The sequence below is a fragment of the Embiotoca jacksoni genome, unplaced genomic scaffold, assembly GCF_022577435.1.
Source record: "Embiotoca jacksoni isolate LCO1_2020_lvr unplaced genomic scaffold, fEmbJac1.0.p SCAF_7, whole genome shotgun sequence".
Lineage (NCBI taxonomy): Eukaryota > Metazoa > Chordata > Actinopteri > Embiotocidae > Embiotoca > Embiotoca jacksoni.
In genome coordinates this window covers 4,787,196-4,799,784 of record NW_027185425.1, presented here as the reverse complement: position 1 = coordinate 4,799,784, position 12,589 = coordinate 4,787,196, and the positions used below count along the sequence as shown (strand labels likewise).

General features: G+C 42.2%; 1 protein-coding gene across 2 annotated transcripts in view; it reads left to right on the top strand.

The window, feature by feature from the left end:
• Window positions 1–12,589, top strand: part of rbms3 (RNA binding motif, single stranded interacting protein) — a 277,717-nt gene that overhangs the window by 46,944 nt on the left and 218,184 nt on the right. The gene's annotated exons all lie outside the window — the stretch shown is intronic.

Here is a 12,589-nt window from a genome sequence, read left to right as displayed (position 1 = left end):
TGAGGACAACAAAGTCAATGTCTTGGAGTGGCCATCACAAAGCCCTGACCTGAATCCCATCGGAAATTTGTGGGCAGATCTGAAAAGGCGTGTGCGAGCGAGGCGGCCAACAAACCTGACTCAGTTACACCAGTTCTGTCAGGAGGAATGGGCCAGAATTCCAGCAGAGTACTGTAAGAAGCTTGTGGAAGGATACCCAAAACATTTGACCCAAGTCATGCAGTTCAAAGGCAATGCTACTAAATACTAAGGAACTGTATGTAAACTTTTGACCTTGAAGAAAGTAATGAAAAATTATCTAAAATATTCTCTTTCTCATTATTGTGACATTTAGCAAAAGTTAAATAATTTTGGTAATCCTAACGGACCTGAAACAGGAGAGGTTTAGTCTGATTTAACTTAAGACAGTGAGAAAAAAAAGTGTTATGTGTCTTTTTGCACAGTGTATGTAAACTTCTGGTTTCAACTGTATGTATTTAGACACTAGACATTACAGCGATGACGGTGCTTTATAAATACGTCTTGGTAAAGCTGGTCCTGGCCACGGCTGCTGCCCTGTCACGGTGTGCTGTGGGGACACTGCAGTCTATACATTATGTTTGGCTGCTGTAATGTGTGTCTCTTGACATCTTGCCTCCCATTTATCCTCGCATGTCCCGTGATTTGTGTTACGGACCGTTGTGATGTGCTCAGCATCCTGTCATCTGCTGTTCCAGTAGAGCATGTTCTGGTGTGAGTGTGGCAGGGAGACACTTGGTACAGAGGACTACCACTAAGCAGAAAATATTCACTTTGCCCCCCCAACCGCAGGGCAGGCACACGAGTGCTCGCGCTTAATTAACTTAATTAATTACTGAATGCACACAAGTGCAAGTTCCACAGCTACTCCCTCACGTTAATGTTTTTTGGGCTTTTAACTGCATGTTTTATAATTGTTAAGTTAGATAGTGCCTGTGTTAAAAAGGGACTGGGGACCCCGGTGGTTTTCGAGACCGTTTTTAATCTGAGCGTCCACGTTTTCAATTCTCCACAAGCTTTTGTTTTCCTGCTGAAGTGTCTCTAAACAACTAATAACGGTCTAACAGCAATGTTACACGGCTGATTTCATTCTAATCTTCACTGTGGAGATTAGCAGGAGGAAAAAGTACGTTTCACTGCCAACCAAAAAGAGCATTCCCAAAAAACAAACAAACAAACAAACAAACAAACGAAAAGAAAAGAGGCGTTAGCTGACGGGTGGTGGCGGTGCACTGGTAGTATATGGTCCCTTCAAAACAGGGACAGTGTAGCTGTCTGGCTTTCTCAGGGGGCCAAGAGCTGCTGTTCTGACATGTCCCCATGTCAGTGGTCTAGAGAGGAGCTGGAATGTGGTCATGACTCTACATGTGTACCCTGTTCTGCTCCACTGGGGTGCAGAGTGGCGGGATCCCTCTTGTTTTTCACTGCAGTCCCTTACCCATGCCCCGTCTTTCATACGAGACATGGGTGAGACAGAGAGATGGCGGAGCAGCAGATGGAGCGTGAGATATGACACATTGTGGAATCGCTCTCCACTTTAAAAGTGTTCATTGCCACGATGTATAAAGAAGCCCAATGCGCACTGCACACTTTTCATTTTGACAATGAACTTCCGTTAAAAGGAGTGGAAGCACTTCACTGAAGTGGCTTGCTCTTTAAATTCAGGGAAATTAAAAAAAAATATCACACAATGACAGTTTGTAAAAAGATGGCCTCATCACGTCCTCCCAAACGTTTGAGGGGAACGTATCTCGAATGTTTTCTCCTCCGAGGCCTTAAGGTCACTCTCGCCCAAGGCTGCAAACACAGGAGGGGATGGAGATGGTGGATGATGTGTTCCTTTGCTAAGGACGAACCTCTGCAAATTGGAAAAGACTGATTATAAAAGCTTGAACCAACACTTAACTGAAAGGATAAAAAAAAAAAAAAAAAAAAAGATGTCTCGTTTATTCAGCAGATAATTGTCTGCTCCTCGTTGGTGGAAATCAAAACAAAGCCCAAGGTTTAATAATGATCCGTGTTCATAACAGCTTCGCACAGCAGTACATCCTCCGCATTTCAGCAAGTCATATTGCAGGAGCCGGCCTCATATGGGAAACTTGCACAAAACTGTGTGCTCATCTCGAAACTATACAGTTTTCATCTGAGCGGCGCGAGAAGGCTTTATTGAATTTAAAGAAAAATGATAACATCATGTGGAGACAGTGTGCAGAGAAAATAGACTTTTATCAAGAAGTGTTGTTATTGGAGGACTGCAGTGTTCGCTGACTTGGTTGCAACTTGGTTTGTTTTCTTGTGCGCTTGTCTTAATTCTTCATTTCCAGCCACCACGGGGATCTCACGAAGACAACAAAATGGAAAATAGATTTCAAGCATGCGAGGAGAAAAGAGTAAACGTGTGGAAGACAAAGGTGTTATCTGGTTTTTGACCCCGACCCTTTGATCATGTCTGCATCATTCTGTGTTGTCGTGGACGTTGATGCTTCTTTGGTCAGCAGCCTGTAGTCTGATTAAAAAATAAAAATAATTAACAGATGTCCTTTACATTATATTTGCAACAATCTTACACTGAAGAGCAGTTCTTGCAGCTTTTCATCATCACCCACCAAAGTAAACGACTTCTTCCTTTGTACCTGCACTTCGGATGCCCAGCCTGACAGATGTGCGCGTTTGAAGGTGGTATCAGGTTTCTTAGAGGTGGAATCGGGTACGGGCCTAGGAATAGCAGCAGCTGTAGGCAGCTGGGGCCCATGTCATCCTGAGAGGTGCTGCAGCAACCAGGGCCCATCTGGATGGAACACAGCCAAGGACACTGCAGAAGGAGGGGGAGGAAGAGGAAGACTCAACGCACGGCCGTCCTCATCGTCTCACTGGACATTTGGAAAAACACGCACACTTTTACATTTTCTCTTTCTTTCTTTCTTTCTTTCTTTCTTTCTTTCTTTCTTTCTTTCTTTCTTTCTTTCTTTCTTTCTTTCTTTCTTTCTTTCTTCTCTTCTCTTCTCTTCTCTTCTCTTCCACTCAGTTCGTCAGACACTCCACTCAAACAGAAAGGGAGTTAGAATTAACCCCTGACAGACAGACAGACAAGAGTCTGCCGTGGAAGACTCTACGTCACCTCAAAGTCATGCTCATCTCCTCTCATCTTACTCCCCCTCTCCTCTTCCCGTCTTCTCACTTTGGCCTACTGGGACAGTGTCAGTGACAGAAACAGCCAAACCTGAGTGCTGCCTTGTCTCACCGCAAGCAACCTTGTGTAGAGATCTGTGCTGGTATCACTCATCCTGCTGTCATTTACATAGCTTAGCAACATGGGAGTATGACTGCAGCAAGGGAGGGGTGATATGATCTCAAATCTATATTAAAGTAAAATATCAAACAGGGATTACTGTAACTGCATTCTGACAATGACATTTGATGGCTCGAGGGAGGGATTTACCAGTAATTCAGTCAAGGTAAAAATATTTTTTCCATTATTTTTTAATTTAATCATGGTGCTCACTAAAATTTGCACAGTTCACTCTATTTCTAAACATTACTTTACACATGTTGGCTCCTAAATTGGATATAAATATACTGGGCTCATTGCTGATTGGTTGGTTAATTCTCTGTTCAGATGTCGCTGTTATTGACATTCATTGAAAGTAGCAATAGTAAATAGCGGATAAGAGTTTCACAAAGATCATGAAGCTTTACATTAACACGACTGTTAAGAACGAGACGTCCGTGAATCACTTTTTAGTACACAAAAATGAAGTGGTAAAAAAAAAAAATCGGTGTTTTTGATAGATTTAGTATCATTTATTTTAGTTTTAGTTTTGCAATCTTTCACCCCAGCTTCCTCTGACCATGCAGACCTCTGTTTACTTAGTGATCATGCGTGGCTATTTCTGCAATGTGTAGGTGTTTTTTTTTAATGGCACAGAGCTCCATACAGCACTCGGGCTTTAGTGCGCTGGACTCTTAGGCCTCCGGCAATCAGAGGCATCCATCATTCCCACAGTTTATAGAGTGATGGAAGGAGAGAGAGAGTTGAACGGAGAGAGAGAGACAAAGGGAGACAGTGATAGAGCGAGGCGAACAGACAAAGTGACGGAGCCGGAGAAGTGGGTGTATAAAAAGCATACATAAGAAGAGGACTAAAATGTCAGTTTAAAAGCATTTGTCTGGAGGTTTGATTCACTCAGACGTGGCTCGGCTGCCCCGGTGGGTAAACAGCTGTAATCATAGTTCATCAGCAGACATTAACAGCCTGTCTCTGTACTGCTGTTAACGCGTTGAAGTGCTGTGCATTACATCCAGGTTTCCTGTAATTCAAAACATATATTTGGCATTCTTAGTGGTTCAATGTCAGTGGAAGCTTTTAAGAGTTTTATGTTTTGGGCTTTAAAATGATGAAAATAAGTACTGTAGCAATATGGATGAATCTCATAATTCCATAAATTATCTTGAAAAGAGTTAATCTACGACTGTAAATAATGACTCAATTTAATTATTAGTTTACGGCAATTTGTTTGGTTCATCATTTGGACTATGCAGTTGATTCAAAATCTCTGGTTCCTAGATCGTAAGATGGTTTCTTCAGAGTGTAGGTCTTTATTAGTAGAACGTTTAGAACTTTTTCAGTAGGTTGAGGTGTTCTTCTGACTGGAGAAAACCTTTCCAAACCTGCTCTACAATCCACACAAACAATAAAGAAAAGTGGTCAACCCCCACAGACTCAAATAAAAAAAAGACCACACAGCTACAAAACCAAACTGTAGCAACAATCGTCATTTTCAAAACAAGTCCTAGAACACAAAATCTATTATTGGGAACTGTCCTTGGGAAAGAACCATTTCTAATCTTGACACCCGGATCTGCAGAACATAATTTGTCTGTACCTTGTAAAACTCTTAATAAATCAGTTTTATGATGTGCCAGTCTGTGATTAAATTTGGGTAATGACCAGTGGTCTCCAATGTTAAAGACGTGGACCCGTCCTCCCTCCGCGACCTCGTCTCTCTTCAAAGACTTAATGCCCTACGATAACATCACCAAACTTCCTCCTTTGCCCCCGTCACAGAGCGCTTTGTCACTTCACCATAAACGTGTCATTTCAGAGCGCTTTCTGAAAGTGACTGATGTTATAGTTTGTTTTTGGGAGGGCAGACTTCATTTAATGCCACCGTAAAAGTTGTCCGAGTTCGTTGTCTGTCCATTCGTACATACGTCCCATTCTTGAGAACGTGATATACCTGAAGAACACCTTGAGAGACTCTTTAGCGCAAACTTTCACTGACCATCAATGATAAACTGATAAAATGTTGGTAGTCAAAGATTACTGTGACCTCACAAAACATGTTTGTGGCCATAACTTCCGAATTCATACACTAATTGTGAAAAACTTCACACCATTAATATGAATAATGATAGTAATGATAATAAACTTTATTTGTATGGCACCTTTCACACAAGGAAGGCAGCTCAAAGTGCGTGTTCCACATAAAAACACATATAAAGGAACATTTAAAAATAAAGAAAAGAAATGAGGTGCACAAGAACAAATAAAATGCATACAATTGAATACAAATAAGAGTTAAAATGTGAAATAAAGCAATGTGCATTTTAAAGGTACGGTAGTTCAAGAGCAGGCAAGTGCAAGAGAGCTTCAAGAGTAGCTAGTTAAAGGCTCAAGTAAAGAGATATGTTTAGAGCTTTCTTTTAAAAGTATTAACTGAGCTTCCCTGATATCTACAGCTAGTTTTTTCCACAGCTTTGGAGCGTAGCTGACAAAAGCTGAATCCCTAATTTTCTTTCGGCTGTTGCTGGGAACCTCCAATAAATCAGCAGCAGATGATCTCAATGTTCTTGAAGGTTCATAGAGAGTTAGCGATGTAACTCAGTCCGAGCCCATTAAGAGCTTTGTATTTGAGGAGGAGGACCTTAAAGTCAATCCTGTGTCTCACAGGCAGCCGGTGCAGAGCAGCTGGAACTGGACTCGTGTGTTCTCTCCTCTTGGTTCTGGTTAACACTCGAGCTACAGGGTTTTGGATCAGCCGAAGTCTATCTGTTGTTTTCTTTGGGAGGCCAGTCAAAAGTGCTTTCCTGTAGTCCAGTCGGCTAGAAATGAAGGTATGAATCAACTGAATCATCTGTCTGATTAGTAAACGGCCGCACCGTCGTCTAACAGGATGTAATGGTTAAGTGATGGCATTTAGCTACCTTTATTTCTTCCAAAAGTACCCCTGTGTAAATGTTTGTATTCTCTCTCCACTGAGGGGGTGGATGCTTCTTCTTCATAGTCAAAGCACAGGGGGAGCCCAGTGGAAGGCAGTGGGAAAGAGAGAGTCCTCTGTACTAGCTCTATCTGTTTTCCTGATGTTATTGAAATTAGGACACTTCAGTGAAGCCTAACAATCATGTCTGTGAGCCTGATCAACCCCCATGTCTTTCCATTTGCTTTCCATAGGATGTCGGGATGCAAATTTAGGGCTCTACATCCGCTTCACAGCAGCAGCCGGCTCAAAGTTCATCAGAGCGTAAATATGTGTCGGGCCAAGGAAAATATTTGGGGAGACGGATAACAGACACAGAATGTTGTGAGGTTTTCTGAGAGCTCCAAGTGTGGAAGGGTCATATTATTGCTCATCAGGCATTCTCAGAGGTCAAAGACTCATTCAGTAAATACCTTTGCTTTTGTCCTCTTTTTTTTTTGTTATCTGTGTACCCCCTCTGCACCTCCGCTTTCCATTCCCTTCTTTCAGCACCTCAAAAGTCTTTATTTGGTATGAAAACAGATTTTCTTGAAGAAGTAAACAGTCTACTTTCAGCTGGGATACATAAACAGTGTACAGAGCCACCTAATACCTTGAAATAACAGTGCAGGAGCCGGACTCCACTGTGAATCCTGTTCATCTCTCGATCTCTGAACAGGTCGGGTCACAACAGCTTGTATGGGGACTCCAGTCAAAAAAAAAAGATTTCACAGTCACAGTGAGGTCAGTGCAGAAATCTCAATGGTATCCACCAAAGTCCAAACTCAGCACAGTGTACCCCGAGTACAGTACTGTAATGCTTGTATAAGTGGCTGTCAGCAGTCCCGCGTAAAATGTCACCCTCTGACCCAGTTGCCTTGGTTACCACCTCCTCCTTGTCCCTCTGGACTTTCATCTTCATTCGTAGAAGTGTTTTCTCAGAAGAAGCAGAGATGAAAAGAAAGATATATATATATATATATATATATATAGAGAGAGAGAGAGAGAGCCAGAGACAGTGTCTGGTATTGGCCTTGCCAGCCCTCTTTGCCCCCAGTGCAAGTAACCGTGGAGGCCCCAGGGGTAACTTCTCACTCGTTTATTTCTTCCCTTTTTCAACTGAGAACAGCCTGAAACCTGTCAGATTTCCCACTTGCCAAAATCCACACATGCCCTGCCGCCGCATTGCCGCGGTTACACTTGTACTTGGTCCCCGAGCGCTGGAGAAAGAATGGGGGGGGGGGCGGGGGTGAACACGGGTGCCATTAGTGATTGTAGTAGGTGGAGCTACCAGTGACCCACAAAGCCTGTCGCACCTCCATCTGACAGCGACAGTCAAAGCCTGCCCGTTTGGCAGCAGGAAGCTGACTTGTGTGAGGGGATGAGGATTGGCGAAGGAGATCGAGTGGTACAGAGGAGGCCATTTCACGCAACACAGATTCCAGGAAGTCGGTCGTCAGAGATGCCAAAGGAAAGCTGCATCTCTTTCATAGCTAGCCAAATGGAGCAAGAAGTGCATGGAGGGCCCTCTAGAAAACAATATCCCCCGGCTAATGTCATCCAGGGTGACCTGCAGCGTCCCTCTCCTCCTTAAATCATTCATTTAAAAGCTGCTTTGGCACTCGGACACTTAGTTTGTTTTCATTTTTGATCATATTTTAGGGACCTCATTTTTGTTTATTTTGACATTTTTTTGGGAAGTGAAATTGTGCCAGTTTTACACCAGTGGTCATCTCTTATTCTGCGACGTGTAAAATGGGAATATGAAGATGACATGATGACAATGAAATTGTCCTTTTTGGCAGCACCCCACTCTTTTTAAAAACAAGTACAGAGCCAAGATAAAGCGGAGCTGGGCCAACAGGAAACCAGGACGTTTTGATTCGTATCTGTGTTGCGGGAAGTCACCATTTCACGGTAATCGTGTTATTTGATGCGTCGAGAGAGGAAAAAAAAAAAAAAGGCACCGACACGAGCATTGGTCGTAATGTAGTATTAAACCTTGAGATAAAGGTTACATCTTCAGATGAAATTAAATATCTTTTCAGGACCTTTTTCAAGACGATACGTTGCCTTGGGGTGTTTGACTCGTCCTGCAGCAAAGTCAATATACCACGTATTTCTGTTAAACTTTCTGTACAACAGAAGCAATCTGACGTCTCGGCAAAAGGCCACAGTTTCCTCAGCGCTGTACCGGAGCTTGTTTTTGTTCTATTGTGTTATAGATTTCACGGTGGAAATATTTCCTGGAAAGCAAGGAATTGTTCAGTATGGCCATATTATTCCTTAGAGAGGAAGTTTCATCATGTTTACGGGGTCACACAGTGTTCACAGAGAAATGAAGCAGTGTCTTCTTTGTAGTGCAAGGAGTCCTAAAATAGGCCAGTGTAAACTTTCATCTCTGAGGATTCGGAGCTGCCATTAGCTTCCAAATTGAATTTATTGTATTTTAAATCGGCACTAAAAGTGCAGTTAATCTGTCAATTTATTAAGTTTATTTGAAGGCACCTTCGTGCATTCCAAAAAAAAAAATTAAAAAAAAAATACCAACTGTGGCCAAGAAAAAGCAACTGCGCAGAGGTTGACCCATGGTGCGATACCTTTTATTATATAAAGAGAAGCAGGAGAGTTCTGTAATTCAGAAAAGGTCCGTACCCCGACAGCCTCAACCATGCATGTGTCACCAGGAGGAGAGAGGAGAGGGGAGGAAATCACTTAACCAAAGGAAAAATGGACTCTGGAGAGGTGCTACGCTCTGGTTCATCTCAGCGTATTAATGGAGCCACAACGTCCACTCACTTTTTCAAAGCTGAAGGTGAAGCATTATTCCGCCTCGACTTGCATTTTCAGTAATAAATGGTGCTGATAACACCCTGGCTCGCTGAAGTAGTCACATTTTTCTTGTCTGCTCAGCCAAACTAATATCATGTTTTAAAAAAAATAATTAATAACGCTCAAAAAAATAATGCACATCCTTCTATTTGTGGCATGTATCATCATCTAAGGTTAACATGCTGGAAGAGAAATGAACGTGTGAATCGGCTGTGGAGTCAGGCGGTGTAGGTTTTTCAGGATATCTTTTATAGAGGCTGACTAGTTGCTCCGTAAGCCTCGGTCGTTTTGGACATTTTTCAATACAAATACAGATGTCAAATATCTCAACTGCTAAATGTAGTCAATGCTAGAATGAAGTCAAGGTATCAATATCGGTACGAACGTTATAAAATCCATTTTGAAAAGAAAATCTGAACTTTTGACGCGTTTCAGAGGGGGAGAGCTTAAACCTGGTTGTTTTGTGAAGCTACGATGAACAGACGTCCCCTGAACACCTCACGATTTACCAATGTCCCTTAAATGCGTGTGAATGAAGAAAGAATGATGCGATTTAAAACAAAACTGTGACAGCGCGGATGCAGCGTGGGTACCAAATGGCGAGGTATTTTCCGATGCTCGATACCAATTCGGTTGGTGCCATAAAAATACCAAAGTCCCGTCCTCAGCCCTAATTTGAAGTTGCAGCTCAAGAATTTCGCCTTGATGACATAGAAACTGAAATGGCCAACTGCAGGATTTTTTTTTTTTTTTTGTATTTTTTTGATCCAATATAGAGATTGATTTTTGAGTGTGCTCCTTTTGTCACTAAACGTATAACTTGTTATAGCTGCACTGCGCTGCAGGATGCTTCGTGGAAATATTATCACAAAGTGCTCACAAAGGTTGCTCCAAGTTAAAAAAAAAAAGAAAAAAAAGTGCAATAACTGATAGCTGGTTATGTTAGCCGTCTTCAGTCTTGACAATCCTGTAAACTATGATTTGAATGGTTAACTGTCTCGTAGTCAGTCCAGACACTTAGCGGTGTCAGCGAGCAGGGCAAGACTGAAAAAGGACCCTCATGCATGATCACGCGCACACACACACACACACACACACACACACACACACATCTGTTTGCCAGGTATGTAAAACATCCCCCCTTTAAAGGAGGAGAAATAACTGTAACCAGATTCCTTTATAAAATGGAGAAATATGGGCAGGCTGCAGCTTTCTGACGAGCTGCTGAAAGTCTGAGACATGAATCTCAGTCTGGGGACCAATCATGCATTTTAGTCCGGGAAGGTCGAGACTTCAGTCTCGTGTTAAATCACGGCCCTGCCCCGTGATATAAAGGGTGAATATCACTCATGCAACCTGAAAACATTTTTCATCAAAGACTCTTATTTCATATAACTTATGTGCATGAAACACGTTTAAAATTTAGCGCTCTCTTGAGATAGGCTTTAGCTAAACACCTCTGTTTGAGATGGATCAGTTCTAAATCCCGTCTTTTTGGCCGAATGATCCTCATTTATAAGGCCGGTGGAGGTTGTTGCACGACTTGGGGAAGCATTTAAACTCTATGAACTGGTGAATACTCGCATTAAAGTAGTGTCTGTGGCCGTGCAGTTTAATGTAGCGTTCTCGGAGCTTTCCTCTCCCTCTGGCTTTTACAGTGGCGGTGTAATAGAGTGCTGGCTCTATCGCACTCAATAAGGTGAATCAGTGAGATGCAGCTCCAAATGCTGATGTGTTGTTAGCACAATATATCCTGCCCACGTACGGTTCTCAAATTTTAACCCTGTGACTAAGCTTTTCATTTAAGCCCTCGGAGAAAAGAACATCATGTTTGTTAAAAGCAGGAAACGACACAAACTTGCTCGTTTGTTTGTCTTTTTCCACCGACGGAGCTTTCCATTTTTCGACGTGGTTCAAAACCTGGTGATTCAAAACCAGCGCTTCACATATTTGTCTGTTTTTTTCCCCCCACAGCTCACCGTTTTTATTACACCGGTGGGCCTCTTTTTTCACTATGGAGTCTATGCTGCAGTGTGTAAATGCATTTATCCTGCTTCGGGGGGAAATGGCCTCCTCCTGTTTTATATTAACGTGAACCCTAAACCTGTCATTATAGATTGCATGTATTAGGCTGAACTCTGGCTCACGCTTTTCTCCCTCCGGTTCATAAGTGATGAAGAATACGGTACTGGCAAGCTTTCTAAGCACAGCTGTGAGTCTATATTACTGCCATCACTCTCCTGCAGTAACCCCTGTGTGGGATGGCCTCTGACCTCAGTGAAAATCCAACAGGGGCTAAAGGGGACTGTTAATGCTCACTAGCGATGGACAGCTGTGCTTCATTCAAGGTGGTTTGTTTTTGCTCCGCACACAATTCGCACGCATGTAAATTAAATCATGACGAATGGCCTTGGGATTGCATCGTATTTCATGTGTTTTCCATTGAAGGAGCAAAATCGGAATAAGAACGATCAGAACGGCAACAACAATCGAATAGAACCGATTTGGTAGTCAAGAAGTGGTTATTTATGGTTTTCTTTAACGTCTCTCTTTAATATATTACGAGTAGTGACGCTGTACTCATCGCTGCACAATCTCTTATTGTTTTCCCTACAGTACAATATGTCAAAGAGCGGTGAACAAATGTCTACAGCAAGTTTGGACAACCCGCTACCAACCAAGAGTCCAAAACCCAAAAGGTTTATTCATTTATGAGGAAGAACGCAAAACGGAGAAAAACTCTCGCGGTTGAGAAGTTCTCTGCATTTGTACAAAAAAAAAAAAAAAAAAGATTTAACTATATGTTCACTAACAACCATTTTTGTCAATTTATTTTCTGTTGATCAATATATTAATAATACTAGTTGTTTCAAGCAAATAGTGTATTTCGTTTCACCGTACCGGTACGATTCCTTTTATGGCAGCGAGTGCCGGCAAGCTTCACTAAATTGTCAGTCATTCTTCAAAGGATATTTTGGTGGGCGTCCTGTGAAACGCATGAATTTCCAACATGTCTCTTTTTCGTGAGCTAAAGTTTCACACATCAGCACGGCTGTGATGAATTTCTTCATCTGAACATGCTTTTGCAGATACATAAAAAAAAAAAAAAAAACTACAAGTGTGCCAACTGTACACCCGTGAAACAAACGAGACCATTGATTCGGGCATCGTGCGTGTATTGTTTGCACTGTATTCCACGTTGTTGGTCCTATTCTCAGGAAGCAGTTGCACACAACGGTTTCCTTTCTTGGACGTTTTCTCGTTCAGCCGGTTACAAAAACAAAAGACGGTCTTCTTTCTTGATTTGTGTTCTCGAACCCGGGATGCAGGTTCATATAGGAGTGCGTGTGCTTCTCTGCGAGTCGGAGTGAATAAAGCTTAAGAAAACAGCATGTTTTCAGCTCCGTGAGAACGCACATTATTCAGGTAATGCAATTACCTTTTATATGGTTTATTTATCTTCTGATCCAGTTGAAAGATTCATGGTTTTCTTTGGAAAGCGG